The sequence below is a fragment of the Microcaecilia unicolor genome, chromosome 6 (genome assembly GCF_901765095.1).
Source record: "Microcaecilia unicolor chromosome 6, aMicUni1.1, whole genome shotgun sequence".
Lineage (NCBI taxonomy): Eukaryota > Metazoa > Chordata > Amphibia > Gymnophiona > Siphonopidae > Microcaecilia > Microcaecilia unicolor.
In genome coordinates, this window is record NC_044036.1 from 103,689,798 (window position 1) to 103,704,171 (window position 14,374).

At 41.9% G+C, this 14,374-nt stretch overlaps 1 protein-coding gene across 1 annotated transcript in view; it reads left to right on the top strand.

Moving 5' to 3' along the window:
* Nucleotides 1-10,794: 10,794 nt before the first annotated feature.
* WDR47 (WD repeat domain 47) overlaps nucleotides 10,795-14,374 on the top strand; it is a 121,902-nt gene continuing 118,322 nt past the window's right edge. The window contains exon 1 of the mRNA XM_030206722.1: nucleotides 10,795-11,088. The gene's annotated coding sequence lies outside the window, so the exon portion shown is untranslated. The remainder of the gene's footprint in view (nucleotides 11,089-14,374) is intronic.

Genomic DNA, 14,374 nt, shown 5'->3' on the forward strand with positions numbered 1-14,374 from the left:
CCTCTAATGAAGTAACAATGTGAAACGGGTGCCTGTCTGGATCCTGTACGAGACATGTCACTCTATTTTGCCAAATGCTCTTGCGCAGTCGAATTTGAGGACTGATTGAAGTATCAAGTTATGTGTATTAATAAATACACAGATAATTAATGAGCACAAGGAAAAATGAATGCATATGGAGGTTTTTGACCAGTTATTGAATTGTTGCAATAAGACTGACCTCTGGCCCAATATATTTTGGATTTTGCATAAGCTCTGAGTGATATCTGAGGTCTTTTCCTCCAATTTTTCACTTGAATTGTTGTCTCTGTTCTGCCCACTCAGCTGTTAAGTGTCAACTTTTTATTGATTGTGGATGGTTATTGCCATTTTTCTTGAATATTAACTGTATGCAAGTACAGACATGGCCTAATTCTTTTCTTCTAAGTCTTTTTTTTTAGGCCATAAAGACTGACTCACTACTGAAACAATGCAGAAAGTGGACATGGCTTGCTTTGCTCTGAAGGGCTCATAGGATGGAGCAAATGCTGTGTTTGTTTTAACTTTATATGACCCATGGCACATCTGCCACCTTAAGGCAGAATTTTGACAAGGAGAGGCAGGGCAACACATTTTCTCTCCATAGAGATGCCAAAATTGTACACAGAATAGCTTCAAGTTGGCACTAACTCCAAAATCTATAACTAGTCTACAGAGGTGATGATTCCTTGTTAGTTTTCTTCTTTACCTGTTCTGTGTATTGATGTGGGAGTGTGTGTATATGTTACTCAATGGCAAGGTAAGCAAACACTCCTTCCTTCAAATAAATTGTGTGCACTGCTTTAGATTTTCAATAAAATAGCCTACATGATTTATACCATCTCAATACAGGTAGAACTTCCAAGGGGGGGGGGGGTAAGATTCCCTGGGCCCGACCTCCATGGGGGGGGGGGGCCTCGTGTCGGCAAGGTTTCGCAGGAGAAGCAGAGGTTTCTGTCTGCTTCCAGGCCTGTATCTCCAGGACCTGGATGACTGCGTTAACTCAATAACCTGGGTCCCGGCACACAGAAGCAGGAGATGACAGACCAACGGAGGAGCTCTGGAACAGACAGGAAGGTAAGGTGGGTGAGGGGTCCGGTCCAATCTGGCTGTGTCTATCAGCGGCCCTCTATAAAGGAACACTGTTAGCCCACCTTTCAACCAGATTCACAGATTAGAAAAGATTGTATAAATGTAACACGTGGGGTCATTTTCAAAAGAGAAAAAATACATTTTAAAAAGTGGCACAAAGCAGCATTTGGATGTTGCCAACAATGTTCAAGTCACTAATTTCAAAACATTTTCTATGCTATTCATCTGCAGTGTGTTCAAAGCACAAGGGGGCATGTTACGGGTGGGATTTGGGTGTTCCTAACAGCAGGAATAAACACATTTTGAGCTACACCTGTTTTTAATAATGACTAAACCATTTTTTAAAATGCCCTAGGTGACCATCAGGCTCATTTTCAAAAGGGAAGGATGTCCATCTTTTGACATAAAACGGAAGATGGATGTCCTTCTCCTAGAGACATCCAAATCGGTATAAAAACCCGATTTTGGACGTCTCCAACTGCAGTCCATCGCAAGGTCGTCCAAATTTCAAGGGGCTGTGTCAGAGGCATAGTGAAGGCAGGATTTGGGTGTGCCAAACACTTGGATGTCTTTGACTCATAATTGAAAAAAGCAAGGACGTCCCTGACGAACACTTGGACGTTTTCACCCGGACGTGTTTTTTTTAATAAGGCACAAAAAGGTGCCCAAAATGACCAGATGACCACCAGAGGGAATCAGGGATGACCTCCCATTACTTCCCCACTGGTCACTAACCCCCTCCCACCCTCAAAAAACATCTTTAAAAATATTTCATGCCAGCCTCAGATGTCATACTCAGGTCCATGACAGCGCATGCAGGTCCCTGGAGCAGTTTTAGTGGTTACTGCAGTGCACTTCAGACAGGCAAACCCAGGTCCATATCCACCCTACCCACTACATTTGTGGAGGAAACAGCGAGCTCTCCAAAACCCACCACAAACCCACTGTACCCACATATAGGTGCCCCCGTTCACCTGTAAGGGCTATGGTAGTGTGGTGTACAGTTGTGGGTAGTGGGTTTATGGGGGCTCAGCACACAAGGGAAGGGAGCTATGTTCCTGGGAGCAATTTATGAATGTCACTTCACTGCCCGGTTGGTGTCCTGGCATGTCAGGGGGACCAGTGCACTACAAATGCTGGCTCCTCCTACATCCAAATGGTTTGTATTTGGACGTTTTTGACATGGATGTCTTTGGTTTCGAAAATCGCCGAAAGTCAGAAATGTCCAGATCCAAGGACGTCCAAATTTAAGGATTTGGAAGTCTCTGATGGTATTTTCAAAACGAAAGATGTACGTCCATCGTTTTTTGAAAATACAGGTTTCCCCAGCCCTGTATTTCGACGTTTTGCAAAGACGTCCACATCGCAACTTGGACATTTCTTTTGAAAATGCCTCTCCTTATGACCTCTGGAGGAACAAGGTACTGACCCCCTTTACTCCCCCAGTGGTCACTTACCACCTCTTCCCCTTCCCCAAAGAAGCAGTACATACCAGCCTCTATGGCAACTTCAGATGTTATGTCCAGTCCTATTAGAGCAGTAAGCAGGTCCCCAGAATAGCCTAGTGGTCAGTGCAGTGCACTGTAGAGAAGGTGATCCAAACCCATAATTCACTCTGTTACACCTGTGGTGGAAAGTGTCAGCCCTCCTGAACCCACCAAACACGTACCCACATATAGGTGACGCCTGCAGCCATAAGGGCTATTGTATTGGTGTACAGTCGGTTTGTGGTGGGTTTTGGCGGGATCACCATACAATATAAGGGAGTAAGGGTGATATGTGGACCTGGGACATTTTATGTGAAGTCCACTGCAGTGTCCTCTAGGGTGTCCCACTGCTTTGCTGGAATGTCTGTGTGACCAGTCTACTAAGAATGCTGCCCACCCCCCATACATTCCAATGGCTTGTTTTTGGACCTTTTTTTAAATGGTCCAAAAAGATAAATGCACTGAGTACAGCATCGTCTACTAAATGGCCATCTTTGAAACAAAAAGATAAATGTTTTGCTGTTTTGAAAATCACTATAATCACCACTTGAGCAAACGTCCAAAGTCGGATTTAAACGTTGTATCAAAAGTGCTCCTCATGGTTTGAATGCAAAGGTGTAATTTCCAGTGTAAGTATATACTTGCATCTCCAGAATGCTCATTGCAATTTTCTCCTAATCCTCCTTTTTGCATCTTAGAGTAGAAATATAATGAATCTTAGATGCTCAGTGCTTTGTCAGATCACGCTTCGCCTTTTAACCTTCCCCTATTTAAGACTCTTTACCACTTCACTTTTTGAAAAACAGACTCTGCTGAATGTTTTATAAGATTATGAAGAGATTTATTTAGTCTATACATAATATTTTTCACCACCTACTCCATGGTCATAAAATCTTCACTATTAACACTGCCACTGTGTTTTCTGCTTTCCATTTAGCCTCTACCTTGCCAAATGTACAGTCATATTGTAGTTTTTATTTTGTATTTTTGCAACATTGCATGTGTCCCTTCCCCTGTTTGAGGTGGAAGACTTACAGGACACATTAAGGTGGTATTTTTTTAATGGCAATGTTTGATTATTGTAGGGTTCATTTTTAAAAGAGAAAAACACCCAAAAAGTGTCATAGTAACATAGTAAATGACGGCAGATAAAGACCTGTATGGTCCATCCAATCTGCCCATCAAGCTAAACTCATTTTACATGGTATGTGATACTTTATATGCATACCCGAGTTTGATTTGTCCTTGCCATTCTCAGGGCACAGACTGTAGAAGTCTGCCCAGCACTCTTCTTGTACTAAAAGTTCTGAAACTAATGTCAAAGCCTCTTAAAATTTACACTCAAGCTCATCTGTATCTGTTCAGTCACGATCAGGGCGTAGACCATAGAAATATGGCCAGCACTGGTTTTGCTTCCCAATTATCAGTGTCACCAACCAATCTCTGCTAAGATTCCATGGATACATTCCTTCTAAATGGTATTCCTTTGTGTTTGAATTCCATTACTTTTTTTCATCTTCACCACCTCCCAAGGGAGGGCATTTTTGGATGGATTTCTTCTCAAAATGTCCAAATTGGTATTTTCGAAACCTGTTTTGCAGACATCTATCTATACATTTCATCTGCAGTACACCTAAATCACAAGGGGGCATGTTGACATTTCAAAGGCTTGATTAGGGTGTGCCTAACAGTTGTACGCTTTACAGCCATAATGGAACAAAACCAAAACGTCTAGGGTGAAGACTTCAGAGTTTTGTTCTAGACCTGTTTTTCTAATCAATGAGACATGAAAAGGTGCCCTAAATGACAAGGTGACCACTGGAGGGATTCAGGGGTGAACCCCCCCCCCCCCCCATTATTCCCCCAGTGGTCACTGACCCCTCCCACCACCAAAAAATGTGAATAAAAATAATACCAACATCTACGACAGCCTCAGATGTTCTATAGCCAGGTCCATTAGAGCAGCATGCAGGTCCCTGGTCTAGTCTAGTGATGGGTGCAGTATGCACTGTAGACAGGTGGACCCAGGCCCGTACCTCCCCCTATGGGTTACACTTGTGGTGGAAACTATGAGACCTCTAAAACTCACCAGAAACCCACTGTACCCACATATAGGTTTCCCCTTCACCCATAAGGGCTATTGTAGTGGTGTACAGTTGGGGGTAGTGGGTTTTGAAGAACTCAGCAGGCAAGATAAGGGAGCAATGGAGAGATGTGTACCTAGGATTATTGATATGAAGTTCACAGCAGTGGCCCCTAGGGTGGCCCATTGCTCTCCTGGGATGTCTGGGGGACTAGTCTACTAAAACTGCTTGCCACTCCTACATCCCAATGGCTTGATTTTGTGTGTTTTAACTTGTACATTTTTTTGAGATGGCATAAAAAGATAAATGCACAAAGCACAAAACCTTGTATTCGGATTTGATAAGTTTAGTGCAAAACATCCAAAGTCTGACCTAGACACACTATCGAAAATGCACCTCTATGTGTAATATGGTGTGTTGTATTTTGTATATATGTCTGTCTTGCTTTTAGTGTACTGTTTATACCAGTTGTAAGCTACTTTGAGCTCTTTTGAAAGAGAGTGGGGTATTAAAAATATAAAAAGAAAAAAAAAACACTTATCTGGACATAAAATGAAAGAAACTCCATAGCCGAGTTGTCTCCAAGTTGACACCCAGTGACCAATCATTTTTGGTAAAGAACATAGTACACCTATTTTATAGCTGCTCCCATACTATTTTACAGGCTTTTAGCTTTTTCTTTTAACATAACATTGTAAAAGGTATTAGCTAAAAGGATATACTGTGACATCCATATTCACTGTGGATATACTGAAAACTGACTGTCCCAAGCATATGTTGAGAACACCTGTTTCACAGTATTCCTGTGCCTCATAGACCTGTTTTTATCAAGACTATACATAACTTAAATCTCTCATCCCATTATATTCATAGCAATTTTGTTCTGTCCTTTAGTGGTACCCTACATCTGATAAGAGGCTGGAGCTGAGTTGTATATTTCAAATGCAACTTCCTTTCTTACAGAGAACTAGAACACAATGTGTTTATACAATGTTCTTTTCCTCCCCTCCATATTTAGTTGTGTTCTCTATGAATCAAGGAACATTGCTAGTAAAGAAAATAACCTGGTAACAAAGTAGAGGATAGTAAAGACCAGCTGTCCCATTGAGGCCTTTCAGTTATCTTCTCTTACTCACTGTAGCTCTTAAGGAAATAAGCTTATAAATTCCTATACTTAAACCAGCACCAACCGCCCCCGTGTCTTTCACCCGTACCCCAAGCATGTTTCTAGTGCCCACTGCTTTTTGTATATATGTACACAAAAGGAAAAGGAATGAATGTTTTCTTTATTTCTGGTTCTGTTATCAATTGGCATAATACTGCTTATTGCATTTTACTCAGAAGAAAATGGGGTAATTTCTAAGGATACTAAAACCAATCTTTAAAGAAGTGCTTAAACACAGATGACTCTCACGTAGCTTTGTAAGTCTAAGTGCTTTGAAACTAGGCCTCCATGTAACTTTGTAAATATAAGTGCTTTGAAAATACACCTCAATCAGTCAACTTATGTACCTCATCTTGGACAAGCAATGTAAAAGTGAACAATAAATAAAATGTATGTTTAAATGTGTTGAATGGCAGTTATTTTATAGCACTGTGGATCCATCTTGAAGAACAAGTAGCTTGTTACTGGAATATTATTTTGCAAGTTATTTGGTTTCAGTTTCAGATACCAACGTTTCAACTGCTCTGGTGTTCACCAGCTGAGTCTCAATAGGAGGCTGCTTTGAGTAAAAGTCTCTTCCAGTAAGCATTTGGGGTGGGATATTTTATGGTTCCCATCAGAGATTGTGGTTAGAATACTGGGGCCTCCTAAAACTTGATCCCAGATCCCCTCCACCTCATGATCCGGGGCATAGAAGCCAACTTTTCTAAAATATTGGGGGTACTGAACCCAACAGAAATTACTTCTCCCTGGACATAGTCAAGTTTGTTCAATATTGGGGGTGCTCAAGTATCTACAGAGCCAGCTCCTATGATCCTGGATCCTCTTCTCATCCAGATGATCCTGGGTCCTCACTCTCTTCCATCTACTTTCTCTATGCATCCCACTATCTCAGATCCTCACCAGGCGTGGCATTAGTAGGGAGCAAGCAGGGTAATTGGTGCTCCAGTATCTCAGAGGCCCTGCAGTGAAAATGATTGACATCAATAAGCTAAAGTTTCAAAGCACCTGCCACTGCTTGGACCCATTCATTAGTTTCTGCATTGGGTCATAGTCAAATAGTAAAAGATAATAGATAAAGTCTGAAATGGCCCTTCCAGTCTGCATAGCAAGCTGTTTAGGGTTTTAACTGCTGCTCCATGCAGATTCCCACCCCCCAACCTCCTTAGTTTGTTTAATGCTTGTCTCTGTCCTCACTGCCCTTCTATTCTTACCTAACCCCAACCCCAGGTTGGTATGGCTGGTGGTGGTGGTGGGGAATATGATGAGATACATAGCCCAAAACCCAGATACACATTTTGTGCCCTGGACTATACCAGAATGCTGTCTCCCCACTTGCTACCACTCCCCATGATACTTGATTTTTATTGGGGGGGGGGGGGGGGGTTCTCTGCCCTTCATCCACCCTCCAATTTTAACTCCACCTCCCTTGGCTGATCCAGGCCCTAGGTTTTTTCAAGGGAAGGTGAAATAGTGAGCAATCAGATAGAGACCTCCATGTTGGTGTGCACTCACAGCACCACCCCCTCCTCCTATGCAGGGTTTCTGTTATAGAAAGTTGGGATACTATTTCTATAACTGACTACTGTCCATGCCTTAATGCAGCCTTGGAAAGGGCTATGCCTCCATCATCTTATTTTATTAATTTTTTGTGACTTATGTTTCCCAGAGTGCAACCATTGAACTGGATGAATACGTTATTGCAGTTGCCTGCTTCGAGGGACTACTGATTGGTTTAAACACGTCATAAGTCCTTTCTATTGTGGTCCCTTTTGAGTGGCAATAGCTTACTAGTGCTGTATCAACACAGGTGAACTATTTGTACTTTTCACAAGCAGGTAAAGAAATTGCTATTTCAGAAAGCATTTTTTATTTTGTTGTTATTTGTACATATATTTTTGATTACCTGTAACTTGCTGAAAATGGGTCATAAGTATTTTAAATAAATAACATAAATAAATATCCTGTCCAGTGGCAGTGGAAGACAGTCCAACTATGCAAAGATAACTTCAGGGAGATGGAGACGGTGGATTCTGCAAAATCCCTACCTTTTATCATCTGAGTATCTGTCTGCTTCCTTCTTATCTATTTTCTAACCTTTTCCAAACTCTCCTTTCCATTTGTTCTTTCCGTTGCAAGTACTTTCCCTCTCTTCTCTCCATATCTCACACATCCTTCTTCATTTCACCATCATTCTTGCCCTCAAGCTTTCCATGTCCCAGCCTTTTCGTCACCATCTCATCCCTCTATCTCACCCTCAGTGGGTTATGCCACTCACTGCCCCTCTACTCTCCAGTTCTTTGGCTCCCTTCACACCAACAGCTCCTCTGGTTTTCTCTCACCTGAATCTCTCCATCACACCTCTGTTACCATCAGCTCTGCCCCTTTATCCCCATCCCATCATAACCGTGTTTCTATATCCCCATTTCACCTTCCACACACATTCTTTTTTTCATCTAGTCTTACTTTCTGTACCCCCTCAATTCCCCTACCCTCTCCTCCATTCCCACCTCTATCTTGACCCTGTCTGATGCTCTTTCCTCCATCTCCACAACTCAGTTCCCCTAAATCATCTTCCACCTAGGGGATTGATCTTCCCTGCCATTATGCCTGTAGCTCCAGGCCTCATAGGTCTGCTGGGACCCTAACTGAGGCTGAAGAGATCTTGCTGTGGTAAGATCAGAGCAGTTTTATTTTTTATTATTGCTATGTGCAGCTACTTTCTCTGTTCTTAATGGGTTCACAATCAAATTGTTTTGTACCTGGGGCCACAGAGGGAGATTTGATGTGGTTTGCTTTAACTGTTTTTCAATGATTATTGATGTAATCTGTTTTTGTTAGAACATCTCTGTTCCACTTACAGGTTATTGCCTAGCTGTGCATCATGAAGTTTGTGACCTGTAGTGGTATGTAATTGATTTTGTGCCATGAGATTGGTGTGGAAGAGTAGCTTAATGGTTAGTGCAGCGGGCTTTAATTCTGGTGACCTGGGTTCAATTCCCACTGTAGCTTCTTGTGACCTTGTGTAAGTCACTTAACCCTCTGTTACCCCACATACAGAAACTTAGATCATAAGCCCTCCAGGAACAGAGAAAGTACCTGCATATAATGTGTACAGCACTACATACATCTAGTAGCAGTATAGAAATGATTAGTAATAGTAGTGCTGTGAAGGTGATTAGGACCAACAACTTTACAGAGAACAGTTTTGGCTGCTTTTTTCCCCCCTTTTTATTCCATAGTATCAGATCTAAATGTGCATGGAGTGGATAACACAATTTCATGAGTTCCCTGATGTAGAATGCAAAATATGGTATCATGTTAGATACCTCATGACACTGAGGAGAATATGAATGGGTTTTTTTTGGATGAAGATAAGTAAATTATTTTGTTGTTTTATGTTATTTTTGGTGTGCACTGAAGAAAATTTTGTTTACTATTTTCACTATTGGACTGATAATATAAGTGTGGTGAAACCTTCACTTTTGATGGTCCATCACATATTTAGAAGTAGTGTTTTTATATACACAGGAACACTTATATGAAAGTTGATGCAGAAACTATTTAATTACACACCTCATAAATTTGTTCCAGGAAGGTAAGTTATTATACTTCAGCCTAGAAAGGAATTTATAAAGTTTGAAAGTGAGGATGTAATTTTTTTTCTTGGAAACATCTAGTTCAGTGATCTTCAGTTTGACTAGAGGAGGCCATATTGGCAAAAAAAAAAAAAAAAAAAACTCCCAAACAAACAAACTTCAATGTGAGAGTCATTATCACTGCTAGACAAAGTAGACAGTATGCTGGGCAGAGGAGGGGGTGGAGGGAAGATTCTCCTCAACTGCCCTGAGGAGTTCCCTCTCTGATACAGATGGCCTGGTTGCTCTAGTGTCTTTGGATTAAATTGTGTAACTTAAGTTTACCCACCATGTACTTTGTCTTAGCCTAAGCTCCTCTCCCCAACACAGTGTCCTCCGACTCCTTCCCAGCTGGTCCCACTTCCCATCACCCCCAGTCAGCCTTCACCATCCTATCTCCCAATCCCTTCAAACTAATCCCCCCCCAAATTTTTTTAATCCTTTTATATTTTCTTCATAGATTTGTTGCCAGTGCCACATCTGGAACAGCTGATCTCCCATCATCTTGACTAACCCTGCCACATGGCCTCGAAACTGTCAGTGAATTTCTGTGTTGTGTTTGTTTTAAATCATGTTTTCTTCAGTGCATTATGGTGGAACATCTAATGGCCTCGTTACCATTCTTTTTAATATAGGGTGCCCCCATGTGTATAATAAAAGTTCAGCTTTTGTGTTCAGCCCCTTGGGGTGTGTGCCCAGTACAGTATCTGTAAGCCTTGTGGTTGCTTTCTGTATTGGCCCCTTGAGGTCATTGGGGACTGGCACTGGCCTCTGGCTCTTGACATGAAGAATACTAGTCTACTTTGTCCTAGAATAGATTGTTGCATTCTATAGATACGTTCCACATACATTTCGAAGTTGATGAAGTTTGGAGCTGAGGCCACGCCATTGTTGTACTAATGCCGAGTTGATTCCCAGTGCAAATATTATTTCCTTATCATTTACTCCCCCTCCCACACACTATTACTACTACTTATCATTTCTAAAGCGCTACTAGACGAACGCAGCACACACAACATAAGCAGACAAACTACATCAATGCCATTATGATTTGAAGAACATCATTCTTTTCAGATAATTATTTAAACAGCTTAGCAAACTAATCCACATTTAACTGTGCTCTACACTTTTGACAGCAGCGTGAGAGACAATAGGCACAGCCTCCTGCGCTCTTGCCCTAGTAGGGAGAATCCAGCTGATCATCACAGCCCCGCAGCGGACCCCACTCAAACTCCACCCCTTTTCCATCCTCCAGTCCAACTAACCCCCCCTAAGAGCGTCGGTCTCGCGCTGCTTCACTGCCCGTCCCCTGCTTCCCACCACTTTGGAGGACTCGTCGCGCCCCATCCCATCCTGCGCTTTGTATCTCATCATTAGGGCAGCAGCTGGGACAGCCTGCACGCTCGCTCTAGGGCTTGAACGGCATCAGCGAACGGTGATTGGTTGAGTTCTGATCCGCTTGACAACCGCAATCTGGACGAGCGACGCACTGACAGCGAGACGGAGACGCGAACGCAGCACACAGCCGTGCTTTAACCGCCTGTGCCTCAGCCAGCCCTGGCTCTTGCACCTCCTCTCGTCTCCTTACACCCCTCGGTTCCCAGGTAAAGAGAATAGTAGAGCATGCAGGCTGCTCATGGTCGTCATGCCTGCGGTGGGGGCATAAAGGTAGCGACTGCACCCGTTACCTTTAGTCGCTTCGCACCGGCCTTGAAGAAGGAGGCGCGTTTGATTTGGTGGACGCAGTTGAGGCTGGGGCTTGGCTCTCCTACTCAGGGGAGCGGGGTGAAATATTGACTGGGCGGGGTTGGAGATGAGATGCGTGCCTCGGCTGAAGGAAACAAATGCAGTGCTATGTTTCGTGGTCCCTATTTACACACAGACGCTGGGTGTGGATACGGCAGCGGCGGTAGTCAGGGCTCTGGCACTGCTACTTTCCGAAGCTTATGTAATTGAGCTGGGTTTGGTGGTGGCGAGTCTGCGCACTTGGTTCTCCGGACGCGTTCTGTCGCTGGGACCGTGGAGCACTGGGGATGCCCTCCAGCAGGAAAGACGGGAGGTGCCGCGATTGTAGTTGCACAGCCGGCACCGCCTCTCACCCTGCACATCCAAGCAGCTTGTCAGGATGCATTTTAGATCTCGCTGATCTTTTTTTTCCCCCCATCTCGCTCTCGTTTATTCTGCTTTTCAATAAGGATCTTAAAAGGAAATCTAACTTGATTATTCCTAATTTTAGGTCCGATAGTGTGCAAACAAAGCAAACAGTTTTCCCCTTTGTTGTAGAGAGGTGTGGTAGCCGTGTTAGTCCACTTTTAAAGGTAATCAATAGAAATAAAAGAAAATAAGATGATACCTTTTTTATTGGACATAACTTAATACATTTCTTGATTAGCTTTCGAAGGTTGCCCTTCTTCGTTAGATCGGAAATAAGCAAATGTTGGTAGATGACAGTATATATAAGTGAAATATCAAAGCATTTCAGTGGCAGTCTAACAGGATGGGGGTGGACAGGTGAGATATGCATGGAGACAGGAGGGGGACAAAGCAGTACAATTTTATGGTTTATAATGGGCTAGAAAACCCAGATCTTTGTTAAAGTCCTGTCAAAATATTTAATCATTCTGACTTCAAAGGTCTTACCTTCCTGTGTTGTTTTAAAGTTCCCTTTTAAAATTCTTACCATGAAGTCACAGGTACAGTGTTCTGGTTTTGTAAAGTGCTGCCCCACAGGCGTGACATCGTTATTAGTACTGGCATTTTTCATATACTACTACTACTATTTAACATTTCTAAAGCGCTACTAGGGTTATGCAGCGCTGTATAATTTAACATAGAAGGACAGTCCCTGCTCAAAGAGCTTACAATCTAAAAGACATATGGTGTCTATGTAAGTTAAATCTCTTCTTTAGCATCTGACTGGTTTTTCCAATGTAGCAGCCTTCGTTGCATTTTTTATACTGAATGATATATACCACATTGGAAGATGAGCATGTGAAAGATTTCTCAATGCTGAATATTTTTCCTTTGTGAATGACCGTGGGGTCCTGCGAAATGTTTTGGCATAGTTTGCAGCTGGATATATTGCAAGGATGTGTGCCATTCTTTTCTTTTGAGTCTGTGTTGGGAGCTTACTTCTAATTAGCTTGTGTTTTAAGTTGGGTGGCTGTCGGAAGGCCAGCACTGGTATGGTAAATTTTATTTTCTGTCTCTTGAACACAAAAAACAAACAAAAAACCCCCAAACCCCTTAAATGTTGGCTATTGTAATTGCCAGTTTAATTGGATTGATATCATTATTGCCTAATTGCGAATTCTTATTATTCACTATCCCCATTATTGTTTGTTTTCTTTCGAGTATAAATAATAAATAACAAGTAGGATCTCGGAACCAGAAAATAATTTTTTAATGAAGGGTCATACCAAATAAATAAATAAATCCTTATTTCCAATGCTGCTTGGGCAAAAGCTAGGGCCCCAGTGCACCACCTCACCTCATTCCACTGCCTATAGATAATTTTCTAGGTAAAACACTAAAAATACTTTAGGTTGTCAGTGCTGCAGTGTACTTTCAAATGTGTACCAAGTACCATAGATTTAATTGTGAGTACAAATTTGGTATACTGCTGTATTGTATCTTGAAATTGTCTTAACATGCTTTCTTTTTTGAGTCGGATTAGTATTGTTGAAGTGGGAGCAATACACGTTAAATACTTAGGTCCCTGTTTACTAAGGTGTGCTAGCGTTTTTAGCCTGTGCTGTGTAGACGCCCATAGGAATATTATGGGCATCTACATGGTTAGCATGCACTAATGCTTAGCGCATGCTAAAAATTGTAATGCGCCTCTAGCGTGGCTTAGTAAACAGGGCTCTAATATTAATATGCTTTGATGGATTGTTTTTGTAGGTGTCAGTGGTAATATCTCCAAATGGGTTGTTGTTGGGCATACCATGATAGTAATGAGCATCATTCTTACAAGCCAGGGTATATTAAGAATGATTTTACTCTCTCAAATGTATTTCTAATACTTGTCGTAGTACTTGCATTGTGCCAAAGAGAGCTTCTTTCTGGAGTTCTTAAGATGTACCATGTTGGGGGAGGGGTGTCAGAAGTGGAGCCAGCTTGATGGCGCGGGGGGAGCAAAAGCGGACTTCCGCATTTTAAATGGAACACGTTTAGAAAAAAATAGGTGCTGGCGCCAGCAGAACTCCGTTTGGGGGAAGTGGCCGCTCCCCTGGCACCCCACCAAACTACGCCACTGGGGGTGTCACTGTGGTAGTACATTTGTGTTGTTTTTTATTTATGTATTTTGTGATTTGCATGGCATCATATTGGATGAAAGGACCGAATATAAGAATTTTTAAAAATCAATTTAGATTGTGACCTGAGTAGATATGTACCAACAAAAAGTGAAATTGATATTTTAATAAAGATCAATGTTTAACATTTATTATCTAAAAAAAAATTGGAGAAAAGACCCAAGTGTAAACCATGAATTCCGCATTGTATCAGGTAATCCAATAGAAATAAAACAAAATAAAACATGGAAAAGAAAATAAGATGATAGTTTTTATTGGATATAACTTAATACATTTCTTGATTAGCTTTCGAAGGTTGCCCTTCTTCGTCAGATCGGAAATAAGCAAATGTTGGTAGATGACAGTATATATAAGTGAAACATCAAAGCATTTCAGTGACAGTCTATATGCATGGAGACGGGACCAGTGAAACATCAAAGCATTTCATTGACAGTAACAGGATGGGGGTGGATAGGTGTGAGTCAGGGAGTCAGGAGAGCAATACAGTTTACAAGCAATACAATTTTATGCTTTGTAATGGGCTAGAAAACCCAGATCTTTGTTTAGTCCTGTCTGGTGGGTGTCAAAATATTTA